Genomic DNA, 13,182 nt, shown 5'->3' on the forward strand with positions numbered 1-13,182 from the left:
GGTGCTCCAGCCCCCCCCCCGATTAATGTCTGACATTCCTGTAAGCATGTATATGACCCACCACAGAATGAACCACAAAAACCACAGAGCACCGCCAAGGAATAAACAATATATTAAATACTTTGATCCTTAAGGAATCATCATGATTGTTAAAAGGACTCCACCAAATTAGATCACATCAATGCCCAAAATAAAATCTCTATCTGAAATGGTTCTGCACTAGAAAGAACAATGTATTAACGTAACATTCATATCCATAGCTTCCACTGTAAAGAACCGAACCTGGAAATTTTTGACGCTGCAAACATTGAAGAATTTCGAAGGCAGAGATGGTGATGATATTAACTGTGAATGTAAAATATCAAAGCAACTAAATAGAGACTGCCAAAGTGACCATGAAAAGCAATAATATATCTTTCATCAATTACGCTACAAAAGGTTTTGCAACAAAAGTTGTTTTTTGGGGGGCTGGAAATTATAAAAAGAGGTTTAACTGCAAGTTTTCTTGCCAACAGATTTTGTTAGTGCAAACTTGGAAATCAGGGGTTTCCAATGTGGTGCCCATGGGCACCAGGCTGCCTGCTGACAACTTTCCTGGAACAGATAGGTAGCCGTGTTGGTCTGCCATAGTCAAAACAAAAAAAAATCCTTCCAGTAGCACCTTAAAGACCAACTAAGTTAGTTCTTGGTATGAGCTTTCGTGTGCATGCACACTGTGTATCTAAAGAAGTGTGCATGCACACAAAAGCTCATACCAAGAACTAACTTAGTTGCTCTTTAAGGTGCTACTGGAAGGATTTTTTTTTTGTTTTAACTTTCCTGGAGTCCACCATGTGTTTTCATAAAGTTGGCAGGATCAGTGGTGAATTGTGCCCAGCATTACTTCAGATTGGTCATAGCATATTTGATTGGCTGCAGGGACATACTAAGTGTGGTCCCTGCCCCGGGGGCCACCTTGGGGTGTGTGCGACAAGATGGCCCGCTGCCTCCCCCCAGCTGTAGAGCAGCCGAGGGCACGCGGTCAGTACAGTTGCCATGTGTGTGTGCAAGGAAACAATTCTTTGGTATCGGCTATTTCATGTGTACTTACCTGAAACCATTAGATAGAGTGAACACACAAAAAAAGCATTACTGGCCCTTTAAATAAAGGCAGCCAAAGAATAAGGAGAAAACTGCACTATCACATCTAGTGAATGAATAGACCTGATGCTTTGAATTGTCTGTTTAAATAACCTATCAAGCTCCAACCAATGAATGTTACCAAACAGGACCAACTAGAGTATGTAACACTGGTACTGCAGCCAAATGTTATGTATCCACTTCAGTAACAGCCTGAAGTATCTGAAGAAGTGTGCATGCACATGAAAGCTCTTACCAATAACAAAATTACTTGGTCTCCAAGGTGCTACTGGAAGGAAAAATTGTTTTATTTTGTTTCAACTACGGGAGAGCAACATGGCTACCTACTTGTAACAAGCCACTATGAATGCATGTATCCTCCCAGGCAGTTAGAATGTTACAGTGTGAAAGTTCATGTATAAGTCACTGTATAACAAAAAATGTACAAGAAACTTTAGTAATTCACTAGAAAACAGCTGTTCTTTCCATGAGTCCTGTTCTGTACAGGGAAAGGTAGGCCCACCAGGAAGCATAAAGTCAGTAGGCAAATGGCCTCACCGCAGGGGTAACACCTAACCCAAGTGCCAGACAGATTACAAAGATGGGCAACCCTGAAATGGATTTGGACTCCAGGGGACAAAAGAATTGTGAGGAACTTGACCAGAGGGGTCAGGAACTGTAAATAGTTTTAATGTCTTGTATTAACGGGTGTCAGGAGATGGGAAAAGGGTGGGAAAAGACAGCTATCTGATACCCAGGTGCTGCCCCATAACACCCCTTGTGTGATGCATCAGTGATGTAGCAATGATGAAATATTGGAGGTGGGACAGGGAATTTGGGAAACTAATAAAAGTGGGGGGGCACCTTCTGTTAAAAGTTTGACTCATCTCGCTGCCAGAGGAGAGCGGACCCTGCTATAGCAGTTGCTTTTACAATAAAGGTCAGGACTTCTTCTCTTTACCTAGTGGGCTCACAGAGTCCCCCAAGGACCTGGAACTGCCTGTTTTTAAAAATATTTTATGCAACAAGCTTTCAGATTTATGTAGAGTGGAGGACTTTTCACAATGATCTTATACTGCAGGAAAGCCACTCCTTTTACAGTGCAAGAAGCTATTGATATTCTATCTCATCCTGATTATCAGAAGATTGTAAATGATCCACCATGCAAGCCTAGTGGTGGTGATGTCTTTCTGTATTCATTCAAAGGTTCTCCTGAGAAAAAAAATGATTGGCGCTGTGATCAATATTGTTGGATCAACTGTGGTGTCCGACTATGGCCAAAAATTAATCCAAAGCTGAGAAAATTTTACCATAAAATCAAAACTTGTTCAAGTACAGGCAACTTTATAAGGCACAGTTATACTTTGCTAGAGCCTTCTTGTGAAATGGTTCTGATACACTATATTGGAAATGAGAGGGAATTCCATGCACTTCCTCATGGTAACAGAAAGAGAAATTTGCTAAGAGCACATGTACGGACAATGCCTTCAGTAATAGGAAAGATTTCAGATACAAGTGCTAAGCCTTCAAAAATCTATATAGACCTTTGTAATGACCCTGTAACCAGCTCTGCTCATATACCTGTAGCTCAGCCACGAAACCTGCACCAGGTAAGAAACAAACTTTAAAAAAAAATTAATTAATTTTTGCATGTATACTTCTTCTAACAATATATCTTTAACAATTTTTCATATTTCCACCCTCTTTCCCTGGACTTCCCTCATATGCCTATTTTGTTTTATTTCCATATTGTTCTCCCTGCATGTTGTTTCCCCAAAATTTCCAAGAATGCATATTTTCTTACTTTTTGCCACATACAATTGTGATCATTTACTCAAGGCAAGGAGTTCATTTCTTTATGTTGCCTCTTCATATATGTTGAAAATGGTCCCCCTTCTCTTTTAAAGTCTTTGTTGTCCTTTTCATATAGTTTATCTGATAGTTTTTGCAACTTCTAAATTTTCCATAAGTTTCCCTTGCCATTGATCTTTTGTTGGTATTTCTTCTGTCCTCCAAGTTTGTGCTAATAAAATTATTGCCACTGTTGCTGCATATATAAATAATTTCTGATTTCCTTTTTTTTATCTTGATCTACAATTTATAGGAGTAATTTTTCTGGTTTCTTAGCAAAAGTCTTTTTAAACATTTTACTCCAAATTCATTATATATCAGACAAGGCTGCTTATTATTGCTATTGACTGAATTAAAAATAACATCTTTGATAGTGCATTCATCTTTATTGCTGCTATCCTTCCCATCAAGGAGAGGTTCATTCTCTTCCAAATTTTCAAATCTATCTTCACCTCATTCCGAACTTTATCATAGTTGTCTTTATATAAATTTAAATTTTTATTATCAAGCTAAATTCCTTAATATTTTGACTTTTTTATGAATTTCTACTTCTGTAATCTCCTATGGCTCCTACAGTGATCCAAGCGATGGTCACCTCCAGGCTTGACTACTGTAATTAGCTCTGGGCTACTCTTTAAACTGTCCCACAAACTCCAGCGGGTGCAGAATGCTGCAGCGAGGCTCCTTACGGGGTCCCTGCCATGGCAGCATATTAACCCAGTGCTTTACCAGTTGCACTGGCTCCCGGTGCAGTATAGGGTCATGTTCAAGGTGCTGGTCTGAACCTTTAAGTCCCTTTGTGGCTTAGGGGCTTCCTATCTCGGGGACCGCCTCTCCTGGTCTGCCCTGCAGAGGACCTTAAGGTCCATGAACAACCATAGTTTAGAGGACCTGGGCCCTAAGGAAGTCAGACTATCCTCCACCAGGGCCTGGGCCTTCTCAGTGATGGCTCCGACCTGGTGGAATGCTCTGTCCCATGAGACTAGGGCCCTGTAGGATTTAACCTCTTTCCATCGTTCCTGTAAGACAGAGCTGTGCCGCCTGGCCTTAATTTGAATTCAGCCTGATCTTTTATTTCCCTTCCCTTCCCTTCCCTCCCCTGACCTTTTTATGAAGATCACCCTCTCTGAGACCCAAAGCTAATTCTCCCCTGGTCTCCTCGCTGGCCAAAGTAGGACCAATTCCTCCCCCTAGCCTTGGGGATTATCCAATTGATTTTTGAATGTTATTATTATTCATGTTTTTATACTGTATTTTATGTTGCTTTTATAATCAAGTGTTTTAAATTTGTTGTTAGCTGCCCTGAGCCCGTTTTTTGAACTGCGAAGGGTGGGGTATAAATATAAAATTATTATTATTTTCTCCAGTTCCATCGTTTTGTTAGTATTTTTGTCTTTCCTTTATTTAATTTAAATCCTCCCACTCACCCAAACTTATATTTTTTCAAAAGCTTTAGGGAGACACAGTTTTGTTTCCTCAACTGTAATTACCAAGTCAACAGCAAATGCTTTCAACTTAAATTCACACACACACACACCGTTCTTATTCCCACAATCTGTTTGTCTGCTCTTATGTTTCTGTTCAAAACCTTCAGGACCAGAATGAATAATAATGGTGATAATGGACATCCTTGTCTCATTCCTTTTTCCATTTGGGAATTCATTTGTTATCACCTGGTTAATAATTAGTTTTGCACTCTGTTCTGTATATACAGCTTGTATCCCTTTTATAAACTTTTCTCCATATTCCATTTCTTCCATCACTTTCCTTATAAAGCACAAAGATACATTAAAAAAAACAATCCACATCTATAAACATCATTGCTGCTTTTTTCTCATTTCTTACTTCTAGATACTCTATTACATTTTTACAATTTCTTATATTATCTTTCATCTGCCTACCCGGAAGGAATCCTGCTTGGTCTGGGTATATTTAAACATTTAAGACCTTTTTTAATCAATTAGCTAAAATATTAGCAAATACCTTGTAATCATTGTTCAAAAATGAAATAGGTATATAGTTTTTGACCAAGGTCAAATTTGTATCTTGTTTTGGAATCAAGGTAATATAAGCTTGCTTTCACGTTTCTGGAATTTCCACTTTTGTTACTATTTCATTCATTATATCTTTCATTGGATTTACCAGATGTTCTTTAATTTTTTTATTGAACTTTGCTGATAATCCATCTGTTCCTGGTGATTTGCCCACATTTATTTGCCTTATTCCTTCAGGGATTTTTCTGTTACTTGTGTATTTAAGAATACTATCTCTTCTTGTTTTTTATCTTTGGCAGATTACTCTTTTTTATATATTCCTGTATGTTGATTGCCTTTCCATTTCCTCTTTTGTATAAATTTTGAAAATGATTTTAAAAGGCTTCCCTTATTTCTTTTGTGTTATCTAGAAATTTACCATTGGAAATAATTTTACCTATATATATAATTCATCTGTTGATTTCTCCTTAATTGCCATGCAAGCAACTTTCCGGGATTGTTTGCATGCTCAAAGAATGTCGGCTTCATTTTTTTAACTTCCCATGCTATTTTACATTGATTATCATTGAATGCTGTGATTGTAATAATTTCATTGGCTGTTTTATCGATTGTTTATTTGGGTTTTTTCCAAATTCATTTTCTTTCTTTGATATGGCATCCAAAATTTATTTTTTTCTTGTTTCCCTGGCTCTCTCCCCCCCCCCCAGCATTTTGTTGTATGAAATGACCTCTCATGACTACAGTGGTACCTCGGGTAACATACGCTTCAGGTTGCATACGCTTCAGGTTACAGACTCCAATAACCCTGAAATATTACCTTGGGTTAAGAACTTTGCTTCAGGATGAGAACAGAAATCGCACGACGGCAGTGGGAGGCCCCATTAGCTAAAGTGGTGCTTCAGGTTAAGAACAGTTTCAGGCTAAGAACGGACCTCCAAAACGAATTAAGTATGTAACCAGAGGTAGCACTGTACTTTACGAACATTCCATACAATTTTGTTTTTTGTTTCCTTAGGTACAAAACAAACTTAAGCTTGAAAGACAACGTTCACAAATCAGTCATGATGATTTGTACAGTGTTTTTGAATTAACAGAACTCCTTGAAGGCTTCATCCATGATATCTCTCTGTGTCCTACAGTGATTGTTGTTATGGGCCTACAGGATATTTCATCCGAAATTGGTAAAATGATATCACTGAAAACAGATTTACCGATGCTTTTTTCATATGACACAACTTTTCAACTTGGAGACTTCTTCCTATCTACTTTATTATTCCAAAATGTGCTTTTCGCTGAATCACCACTGATTCCTGTAATGTTCATGATACATGACAGCAGGCGAGAGGACAATCACAGGAGATTTTTGGAAACCCTTTCAAAACAGTGTCCATTGTTCAATTCAGAAAAAGTTGTCATAGTGTCTGACAGAGAAAAAGGAATTGAAAAGGCTTTGGATCATGTTTTGCTCAAGAGCCACAGAGTGGTATGCTGGAATCACATCCGCAGAGACATCATGTTTTGGTTGAAAAAACATGGGGCCAGTTCAGAGGATACCAAGGTATACCTTGCTGACTTTTTTGATCTTCTGAGGTCAAATTCAGAGCAAGAGTACACATTCAAATTTGATAAACTCAGTAAACGTTGGAGCAAAGCATTCTTGGACTACTTTGAGGAAGACCTGCACCAAGCAATAATAAATCATGCTGGGGCCTGGATTCTAAAGAGGCTGAACATATATAAAGAAAAAAGTGGAATCACCACAAATGTCTCTGAGAGTTTTCATGCAGCTCTAAAAAGACTTTCACAATGGAAAGAAATGACAATGGAAGCAATGGTGTTATCCTTATATGCAATGCAAAATTTTTACTGGAGAGAAACTTTGCGTGGACTATGTAACACTGGAAACTTTCATTTGCGGCCTCAGTTCATCAGACACTCAAAATCACCAGAGCATACAGTCTTTCCTCATATAGCTTGTGATCCATCACAAATCATGGATCTTATACAAAGGGGTGAACTTCCACGGCCTAAGAAAGATGAAAGCTATGAGAAGGCACCATCAGTTTGTCAAATGGTACTAGCGGACCTTACGGTACTGAACAATTTAATAGCTGTTTGTCCACAGCTTGGTGTCTTTGTGGTAAGGGGAAGTAAGGAAAAGCATTATGTTGTCCGCCTTTTCCCCAAAGAGAGCTGCTCTTGCCCATCATCCAGGACTTGCTACCATATTATAGCTGCCAAAAAATCTATCGGCATGCCACCAGAACCAGGGAAGCCTCGCCGTTTGCAGCTCACACAGTTGAAGCGAAATAAAAGGCAGAAGAGTAGATCAGGAAGAAAGTTCTCCAGACTGAAGGAAAAGATAACTGTAGTTCCAGCATCTGATTCAGTGCAGGCTGCTGAGGATTTGGACTCCTTAAAAACAGATCTCCAACTGACAATGAGAGACCTGGAAAACACTCAGCCTCAGATGACCTCCACTCCAAAAAGTGGGAAAGAGGATTTTACAGTGACCAATTGTTTTGATAGCAGCCCCATATTCCCATCTCAAAGTGAGAAGTGTTTGGACAAATCAATGATTTCTACATCAGTTCCCCCATGGCACAACTGTACCTTCAACACACTCAGTCTACAAACCGAGGAACTTGTGGGCTCAGTTGCCAACATCTGTGTGTATGGTTATGACATAGACACACTGAAAGGATCGAACTGGATAAATGACCGCATAATAGATGCATTTCTTGCCTCCAGGGTGATCATGACCAAAGAGCTAGGTCATGATGGAACAATTTTCCCATTTAGTTGCCTCTTCATTCAGACCCTCATGTGTCAAAAATTGTCAGTGAAAGCCCTGAAGTCCTGTTTGAAATATGGGGTACTAAAGAAAGATGTTTGGATTATTCCAGTAAATGACAGTGGAGTCCACTGGATACTGATAGTAATCATTTTTAAAAGGAAGACCATGCTCTACCTAGATTCCAACCATGGATTAAACCACTCTGTGATTTATGCAATAAAATCCTTCATAGCATGTCTGTATGAGATGGATTCAGACTGTCCCTATAGTTTTGCGGACTGGTCATTTTTTGCACCAACTGATATACCCAGGCAAGGTAATTCCAATGACTGCGGTCCTTTCATATGCACCATTGCACATCTGATTGCTTCTGCTGCCCAATTACAGTACACACAAAAGGATATGACCGCCATTAGACCCTGGATTGCAAAAGAAATAATACATTACATTGGGAAAACCTATCTTGAAGGACAAGAAAAATATATTCCAGTTGAAATTGCCACTCCTCCTCCCACAAAGAGACAAAGCTTGAAAGAGAGTGACATTACTGTGTCTCGATCATGCCCAGAGGGATGGAAGGATACACTAACCTATTGCTCAGATCTTTTACCTACCTTGTTTGAAGGCAGCTGGTCAATATGTTTTTTGAAGGAAGGGTGCAGGAAGCCCAGTGGTGAGTGTGACCAATCTATGGTTTACTGTGAAGGAAACTGCAAGGACTGGTACCACTGCTTTTGCATAGGCATTGATTCAAAAGATCTTCCAGAGGTTTTTGTGTGTCCAGATTGTCAATCCACTGTGGCCAAATAGATTTTTAAACTGCGAACTGTCATATTCCACAGGTTGGTATAATACAGCAAAATCTAAACAGATAGTTTTCATCATCATAGCAGGGATGGTCCTTTTCCATAGAATTCTTATTCATGGAGTTGGTTTTTATATCCTGCTTTTCTCTACCTTTAAGGAGTCTCAAAGCGGCTAAAAATCTCCTTTCCCTTCCACCCCCACAACAAATACCTTTTGAGGTAGGTCAGGCTGAGAGAGTTCAGAAAGAAGTGTGACTGGCCCAAGGTCACCCAGCAGCTGCAGGTGGAGGAGTGGGGAAGCAAGCAGTTTCTCCAGATTATTAGTTCACCACTCTTAACCACTACACCATGCTAGCTCAAACGCAAATAGATGCCAGCTACTGTATACATAACCTTAAGCTTAAAAAATAGCAACAATATCAACATAATCAGGCATAGGCAAACTTGGCCCTCCAGATGTTTTGGGAGTACAACTCCCAGGATCCTTAGCTAACAGGACCCGTGGTCAGGGGTGATGGCAATTGTGGTCTCTAAGCATCTGGAGGGCCGAGTTTGCCTATGCCCGATCTAATGGAACAGTGCAGTGTACTAGCTAGTGTCATAGAATCAAAACATCATAGAATCATAGAGCTGTAAGAGATCACAAGGGCCATCTTGTCCAACTCCTGCCATGCTGGAACACACAAGCAAAGCACTCCTGACGGATGGCCAGGCCCACTCACCTCACAGAGTGTTTGTTGTGGGGGAGGAAGGGAAAGGAGATTGTTAGCCACTTTGAGACTCCTAAAGGGGAGTGAAAGGCGGGATATAAAGTCCAAACTCTTATTCCTAACTCTTTATAATAGTGACATTTCTCATAAATATGCTGGGACAAAACCAAGTGATGTTATAGATTTAAATGAGATTCATGGAAGGGCCAAGTTTATTCTGCACTTTAAAGGAATGGGGTATGGAAGTTCCCAAAAGATTTTTTATCAGGGACAAAACCTGGGGGGAAGTATCTTCAGTACCTGTAGCAAACAGCAGGCACAAAACCATTTTGTTTGGAATGCAGAGCCAGTTCTTCTCATAAGCAAGCAAGGGGAGACCCTGAGGTGCTGGGTGCACCACTAGAACTGGCGGCATAGTGCAAGTAACATGTAGAGGTCAGGTGAAGGATGTATTTCTTCTGGAGTCCCCACTGGGGAGAAAGGGGACTATACAGTAGTACCTAGGGTTAAGTACTTAATTCGTTTCGGAATTCTGAAACCTAAAGCGTATGTAACCCAAGGTACCACTGTAAATGAAGTGGGGGCCTCACAGACCTACACTGTAGCCAGTTGGGCTAAGGTAAGCCCACTGAGGTGCTGGCACGATTCTACTGGAGTTTTGCTCCCTCCCTGCATGTATAGCTAAGAAAAAACTTTGTCCCATCTCTCCACACATTTTTTGATTGCCAGCACACCAACATCTTCACAGGTAGATGTGTGGGAAGGGGGGCCGATTTGCTTAGCCCTCGCCCAAAGAATAATCTTTTCTTTAGTTACCTCCACACTGATGCAACAGTGGGTGTCTCATGTCAATGTTTGAGTCCATTTTAGTCACTGAAATGCAGATGGTTTGGGGAAAACACCTGCATCATCTTGTAATCTAAGAATGTTGCAGTTGTCTTTTTCCAGTCCTTAATAACATGCTTTGGGAAAGAGTGCAGTCTAAGTTGTTGCAGGAATTTATGTATAGGTTGTGGGGGGTTGCCCCTCCAGCAGATATCATGCACAATCACTATTTAGACTTTTGTGATTTGTCCCCACAAAACACTTCATCACAGTTTCTTCCTATCTATTCAAAGGGCCTCTGCTGCACAATACCAAATGTAACAATTCACTGATAGATGCATCTATGTACTGGCTCACTGGGAAAACTTCAGAAATTCATACAGACCTGTGAGCTCAGCTACTCAGCAGCCCCTCTGCCTGAGTGATAATCCCTGGCATCATGATACCTGAGTGCCAGAGAGGCAGCCATTCCGGGAAGAACAAACCCAGATGAAGACAAAAGGGTGTGATCAACTTGGCTGGGAAACAGGGAAATGTAAGTACTGTATCTTTTTTGTTACACTTGATAGGTGTTTGGTGGAGGGCAAGGGGAACCATGGGGCAGGGTCCAGGATGCGCAGATTACGGCCACCAGACCTCCCCTTTCATGATGTAACCATGCTGTATTAGTGATGTAGTTTGTGGGGGGTTGTAACATGGGGATTAGCAGCTAATAAAAGTTTGGGGGCTCTTTTGTTTGGGGCTTCCATCTTGTTCCACCTTGTGGCAGGTGGGAGTCCTGTCTTGGTCTTCAATAAATACTTTACTGGATGCTGTTTTGCTCTGGTATTCCTGAATGGTGTCTTTTTTTTTTGTCCAAGGGAGCCCTCAGATTTCTCCGTTAACAAACTGAAGTATCTGTTGGTCCCACGGTGTATCTTAGTGCAATAATTGCAGCCTGAAGAGTTTGGACTTGATATCCCGCCTTTCACTCCCTTATAGGAGTCTCAAAGCAACTAACATTCTCCTTTTCCTTCCTCCCCCACAACAAACACTCTGAGCTGAGTGAGTCGGAGAGACTTCAAGAGAAGTGTGACTAGCCCAAGGTCACCCAGCAGCTGCATGTGGAGGAGCGGAGACGCGAACCTGGTTCACCAGATTACGAGTCCACCCACTGGCAGAGGAAGGGGTATGGAGTGAGCCCACCGCACACGACACCACCATTCTGTTGAGGTGCGATCACAGCCACCCCCAGACACGCGCTGTGGTCCCTTGGCGCACCAGGCGCCACGTCCCCACTGGAGGCACACCACGTCTCCAGGATGTTCACCACACCCCTGGGATGCACCACCCTACGTGTGGCATGTCACACCCCTGGCACACACTCCATGCCTCCTGTGATGCGTGCAAGCCACACCCCCATCTGCTCTCCGCCAACAGTGCCAGAGCTTGCAGCTTCGCCACTGAGTCCACCGCTCATAACCACCACACCAAACCTGAAGTGCCTTTTCCTGTTGTCAAAAATGCCCTGTTGTTGTCCTTTTTGAAACATTAGTGTTATGATGGCACCTAAAGCCTGAAATATCTTCCTAAATGATAAGACAAATGTTTAGGAAAAATTGTAATGATAGGAGGAATGAAGAATGTAAGTTCAGCATATAATTCTCTGCATTATGCTTTCAGGTCTCCATATGATGAGCATGTGGACAGACAGAGGAGAAGGCTGCACGAAGCTGATAGTTAATTGCATGATGACCTCTGCAAAAGAAAGTTGTTCATATTTGATTTTTGTGACTGTTAAGTAAATGTTTAAATTATAGTTTTTTAATATCGATCCCAAGCTCTTATTTTCTCTGTTCTCCCTTCACCTGTGTGTATCCTGCTAGTTCTGCCCATTTCGCCTTTCTCTTGGCACACATGTACATAAAATTAAACAGGAAAATGTTAAATGATCACCTTTAATGCAGTGTCTCTGTCTCTATCTTTCTGTGCAATTGCTCAGAAATGTCACTAAGGAAGCTCTATATATTGGTATGGTCTCTTTTGTTGGAATAATCTCCCAAAGTTAATTTTAAATGGTTACATAAGACCAGTGGACCAGAATTTTTCTCCCAATAATATTTTTTTTTCCCTGTGGCCATCACCAAATCTTCATGCAGTTAATTCCACAGTTTAATCTCTCATGGAATAAAGTGGTTCTTCCTTTCACAGGGTGAGGTCAGTATTTTGAGAGAGTGATGAAAAGTTTTCTCTAACAACTTTATCTTCTTTGATCTTCTAACCTCTATCATGACTGCTACCCTCTTATAGACCTTTTATAGACCGAACATTTCCAAACTCTTCAGCCTTTTCTCAAAGGAAAAGCACTGTACCCCCTTAATCATTTGGTTGCCCAATTCTGGATGTAAGAGCAATCTGGTTGCCACATCTATCACCCTGTTGATCACCAGGATTGATCTGGCTGATCAGACTGGCAAGGAATGTGTCTGCCATCCCCAGCACTGTGCATCCCCCCCCCCAAGCCACACACTCCATGGAAGAGAATGACCATCCCACACAGAGCAAGAACACCCTCTTCGGCACTTTTTCCAGCCATATTCGTTTTAGAGATATTGCACCCAAAACTGTACACAGTATTCCAAATGGGACCACGCTATAGAACTGTACAGGGACATTACAATACTGACCATTTCATTTTCAGTTCCTTTTTCAATAGTCTCTAGCACTAATTCCACATCACAAAATGAATAAATGAAATAATAGAGGTTCTGATCCTTGTGGGACCCAACTGCTCACTTTCTATACCTTTTAACATGGCCTTGGCGATTGGAAAAGCCCCAGCACCCAAGAGATCCTATGAAAGCCCAAGTTGCCCCAACTTTGTGCAAAACAGTGGTATCCCTGGGGAAGGGAAGGGGTCTGACAACACTTTGCTAAACAAATTATCTTTGTCTGCTGAAAAGCAAATGTTTTGCCAGCATAAAAGAAAAGTCCAGTCAACTGTCTCAAGCTTATGTTGGCCTCCCTCTAGACACAAGGCTGAGTAAGGTACACAGCGTGGGACAGGGAAAATCTTCAATAGAAAGGCTGCCTGCACTCGT

Source organism: Podarcis melisellensis, assembly GCF_964234715.1.
Source record: "Podarcis melisellensis genome assembly, chromosome: 13".
NCBI lineage: Eukaryota > Metazoa > Chordata > Lepidosauria > Squamata > Lacertidae > Podarcis > Podarcis melisellensis.